Below are 5,786 nucleotides of genomic sequence, written 5' to 3' on the forward strand. Positions count from 1 at the left end.
TGTCCCTCACCAACTCCCGGAGTTCACTCAGACTCGCGTCCATCGAGTCAGTGATACCATCCAGCCATCTCATCCTCGGTTGTCCCTTCTCCTCCTGCCCCCAATCCCTCCCAGCATCAGAGTCTCTTTTCCAATGAGTCAACTCTTCGCATGAGGTGGCCAAAGTACTGGAGTTTCAGCTTCAGCATCATTCCTTCCAAAGAACACCCAGTACTGATCTCCTTTAGGATGGACTGGTTGGATCTCCTTGCAGTCCAAGGGACTCTCAAAAGTTCTCTCCAACAGCACAGTTCAAAAGCATCAATTCTTTGGCACTCAGCTTTCTTCACAGTCCAACTCTCACATCCATACAAGACCACTGGAAAAACCATAGCCTTGACTAGATGGCCCTTGGTTGGCAAAGTAATGTCTCTGCTTTTGAATATGCTATCTAGGTTGGTCATAACTTTCCTCCCCAAGAGTAAGCGTCTTTTAATTTCATGGCTGCAATCACCATCTGCAGTGATTTTGGAGCCCCTCAAAATCACAGTTTCCACTGTTTCCCCATCTATTTCCCATGAAGTGATGGGACCAGATGCCATGATCTTAGTTTTCTGAATGTTTTATTAGACAGTAAAAACCTCTATAACTCAAAGTCCTGAATTTTTCATTATAATTCTGTTTTCTGTTGCAGGTAAAAGCAAATTATTCTTCCCTAATTCACCAAAGAGATTTTAACACCAAAATAATTTTGAAAAATAATTTCTATTAAAATCTGTGTGTCTTGGACTTCAAGGATTTCCAACCAGTCCATCCTAAAGGAGACCAGTCCTGGGTGTTCTTTGGAAGGACTGATATTGAAGCTGAAACTCCAGTACTTTGGCCACCTGATGTGAAGAGCTGACTCACTGGAAAAGACCCTGATGATGGAAAAGATTGACGGCAGGAAAGATTGAGAAGGGGACAACAGAGGATGAGATGGTTAGATGGCATCACCGACTTAATGGACAAGAGTTTGGGTAGACTCTGGGAGTTGGTGATGGACAGGGAGGACTGGCGTGCTGCAGTTCACGGGGTTGCAAAGAGTCGGACATGACTGAGCAACTGAACTGATTTCTACTAAGACAAGACCCAGAGGAATCCATAATGCCTGTGAAAGATGTAGGAATGAAGAGGAAATTAAGAAATTGGGCATCACAAGTTAACTACCACTTTGCTACTTCTTTTATATCATTTTGTTTCATTTTCCCTTTTCAAAACTGAAGAACTTAAAAGAATATGTAAAATTTAAGTAACAGCACTTGTATTTAAGCAGTGTTACTCTTTCACATCTTGCTCACTCCACTAAAGCTACCAAAATTCCTCCATATCTTTTAATATAAATGATTAGAAATTTCTCTGTCTCCTACAATGCTATTAAATTTGAAGAAAACTAGAAGCACAGCTCAAAGAAAGCGTATCCAAGTTTATAAAGCAGAACATATTGATCCAACTATGCTGCAAATACAGAGGTCAATTACGAACATCAGTGTGAGTTTCCTAATTGTTTACATCATCTAAATCTCCCAGGACTAATTAAGACCACACTCATGGAGGTTCTAAAACTTGAAAGCTTTTATTTTCATTCTGTTTTTTAAATAAGCTTGGAATAAATGTATCTTCAGTCTTTGGAATCCATCAAATGTAGACAGTAAAGCTACCACAGTCTAGATTGAAATAGACTACCTCCAATACATTTCTAGTATTCCAAAATTCCTCTCAGTGCCTCTTACCCTACTATTTGTTACTTTGAAAGTAACATATCAGGATAATCCCCACCAGATTGTTCAGGGTGGAGGCTAATATTGTTTAGTCATCCTATTTCACACATTAGCTTTGAAAAATAAGGCCAGAATAAAACCCCAAAGTATCATTAAGGCTTCCCATGCAAGATGAAGGAACTGGAAATATACAACTTTCAAATCTCCATGAAAGAGTTTCTTGAGTAACAGCTGAGTTAGCTGAGGGATAACTCTTGGGTTTCTTTGAAAAAGTTCCTAAGAGTAAATAATAAAATACTTTTCCCAGATTTGAAATATTTCATAAAACACTGATGGGAAGTGTGAAATGGACTAACCTGGTAGACAGTGTGTCAATAATATAAAGGATCTTAAAATTTTTTATCTACACAAGTTATGTTTTCATAATTATAATATTTTAACTTATTATAATTGTCATCAATATTTAATTCTTTTTAAAATATTCATGAAGAGGATAAATAACATATTTTAAAATTTTGTTCAAAAATAATATTAGTGTACTTTGTGTATATACATATACATTAATAAATAAAATATTTTGTTCACATCTGAAATATTTCATAAAACACTGAGCTGAAGTGTGAAAAGCACTAATATTCTGGAAGACAATTTGTCAGTAATATCAAGGACCCTAAAATTTTACATCAACACCTCACATAGTTTTAGAAATGTGTCTATATATATTGTATATGTATATATTAGATATAAATGTATATATCAGATATATACATATGCATTGCATATATACATTTCTCTCTCTCTTACATACACAGATGCACATACAATCACAAACTGCTCATTCCATCACCATACTGTTAGAATTAGAGATTAGGGAATCATGCAATCTGAAATCTCAGATGGAAACAGCTGTATCCATTCTATTTAAAAACACTCACTACATTTTATAGACAAATTACAAGCAGTCAGATTGGGAAGCAAATATAAATATTGCTAATCTCTCACATTCTTGCCTGTTTCTTAATATACTTGGATTTGAAAACCAAATTAATCATAAAAAAATGAATGCTCCAATTTCCTCAGCTTGAGGTCCATTTTCAATATAGATACCTAGCCACATAATTGGGTAAGTTCAAGGTTGGCCTAGCTACTTTGTTACAGTAATTCAACACAGGATAAACGTAGGAGTACCACGAAACAAGGATATACTTAATTCTATAGCATGATCAAATTAATCTTGAATCACCTAAGGTATATATACCATCTTTTATACTGACACATTTCCTTCAGATGTATTGAATTATTAGTAACTCAGCAGCTTTTCAAGTATCATTTGCCCTATCAATCCATCAGCCATTTTGGAGAGAGATTTTTTTAAGGGTTAAGGAACAGAGTTTATTAGAAGAAACATACAAAGTAAAGATCAGCAAAAAAAAAAAAAAAAATGATGAGGTCCCCATCTTTTCATCATCCCATGGAAAGGCGTGCTGGGCTTGTTGTCCAATGGAGGGACACTAGAGGAATGGCCCACCTTTCACGTGGGGACCTGGGGCCTATGCGTGTTTCAAGCAGGACAGAGCCTCTTGCTGGAGCAAAGGAGCTCCTAGTCCCCTAGGAAGCTGAGAAGAGGAGGTCTCAAAAACCAGAGCCAGCTATTGAGGTCAGTTTCAGGAGATCCTCCTTGTACCCCCAGGCACTGTCCTTGTTCTTACAAAGCTCATAGCATGCCAGGAAGAGAATTATGTATCCAGAAAACCACAGTCTCCTGGCATTTTTAGATGTACCACCATAAAGCTGCCCAGATTCTGCCATGGCCCATCATTTGATCCTGCCAGGCTTTTTTAACTGAATCATCCCAACTTTGTTGTTCCTCACAGCTTTGTGTCATCAGCACAGGGACAGACGTGTTCTCAGTGTCTTCATCCCAAAGACCCAAGGAGGTGGCCTCTCAGCAGGAAACCAGGAGGGTTCTCAAGACTGACTGGATCTGTGAACTCTTGGCCCCATCAACCAGGTGTGAATCTGCCCAGAGATGCCATCAGTTCACTCATCCTTTCCTTAGCCCTCCTTCAGCCTTATCACCTTGCCTATCCAACCCATGTGAGCAAATTGTCTTCCAAGCCTGTAACTTCTCTTTCTTCCTTTCTCCATGACCACCGCCACTCCACCAGTCAGGCCTCCTTTGTCCACAGTCTGAACAACCACCATGGTCTTCTAGATGGTCCCTTGGCCTCTATTCCTTCCTCCTATCTATCTTACCTTCTAAAACCAGCATGATCTTTGAAATAGATATCCAATTGGAGCATCATTTGGCAGCAAAAAGAACAAACTGCGGATTCATGGTCCTACATGATGAACCTCAAAACAAGAAGCTGAATGAACAGGGCCAGGGGCAAAAGACTACACATTATTCGATTCTGGACATTTTATGAAATGTCCAGAAATAACAAAAGTATAGAGACATAATGCAGATTAGTGGTTGCTGGGGGCCGGGAGTAGGAACAGGGATTAACTACTAATGCCCACATGGGTCTCTGTCCTAAAACTGGATTATGGTAATGGATACACAGCTCTATAAATTTACTGAGAATTATTGAATTGTACACTTAAAAAAATCAAGCACATATACAGGGTGAAGGGAAGGAGTAATGAGAGAGGACAGGGCAGAGGGTTCTGGTGTCCTCTAGAAAGATCCAGAATATACCACTGTGTGTTATGAGAGATGACCCTGAGAGATTTATGAATGAGATTAGTGTTAAACTAATTATTTACATTAGTATAACATCCAGGCTGGATGAATCACAAGCTGGAATCAAGACTGCCTGGAGAAATATCAACAACCTCAGAAATGCAGATGACAGCACCCTAATGCCAAAAAGCAAAGAGAGGAACTAAAGAGCCTCTTAATGATGGTGAAAGAGAGTGAAAAAGCTGGCTTAAAACTCAACATTCAAAAACAAAAGACCATGGCATCTGGTCCCATCACTTCATGGCAAATAATTAGGGGGGAAATGGAAACAGTGACAGATTTTATTTTCTTTGGTTCCAAAATAACTGAAGACAGTGATTGCAGCCATGAAATTAACAGATGCTTGCTCCTTGGAAGAAAAGTTCTGACAAACCTAAACAGCATATTAAAAAGCAGAGACATTGCTTTGCCAACAAAGGTCTGTATAGTCAAAGCTATAGTTTTTCAAGTAGTCATGTATGGATATAAGAGTTGGACCATAAAGAAGGCTGAGCACCAAAGAATTGATGTTTCTGAACTGTGGTCTTGGAGAAGACTTTTGAAAATCCTTTGGACTGCAAGGAGATCAAACCAATCAAGCCTAAAGGAAATAAACCCTGAATATTTATTGGAAGGATTGATACTGAAGCTGAAGCTCCAATACTTGGCCACCTGATGCAAAGAGCCAATTCATTGGAAAAGACCCTTATGCTGGGAAAGATTGAGGGTAGACGTGGGTGACAGAGGATGAGATAGTTGAATGATATCACTGACTTAATAATGGACATGAGTTTGAGCAAACACCAGGAGATAGTGATGGACAAGGAAGTCTTGCATGCTGCAATCCATGGGGTCACAAAGACACGACTTAGCAACTGAAAAATAACAACAATTCTTCACATGAGAGAAGACTTTTTTAACCAAAGGGATAATTAATATATTCTTATTTTAACTAGATTGTTCTGACCATGTTACCATCTGCCTAGCAACTTTCTTCATCCTATGCCTGTAACACACAGTCAAGGGACTTCACAATGGCATCAGTGCCCTCCGACCTAGTTCCCAATGTTCCTCCTTAAGAACCCTGAACACCAGTCACACTGGATTACTTGGTGATGTCCCCAACACACAAGACACGTGTAATCCTTCTCTTCACCTGTATTCTCCAGCTTGTGTCCTGACCAAGCTTCATCTTTTAAAGCCTAGCTCACATGGCACCTTTGCTTAGTGGGGCAGGTGGTTCTTTTATTTCTGTTCTCTTAACCCAGTTAAATCACATTTCATTCTGTTATCTAGCTACCTGCCTCTATCTCATGTACTGG

The sequence above is a fragment of the Ovis aries genome, chromosome 5 (assembly GCF_016772045.2).
Source record: "Ovis aries strain OAR_USU_Benz2616 breed Rambouillet chromosome 5, ARS-UI_Ramb_v3.0, whole genome shotgun sequence".
NCBI lineage: Eukaryota > Metazoa > Chordata > Mammalia > Artiodactyla > Bovidae > Ovis > Ovis aries.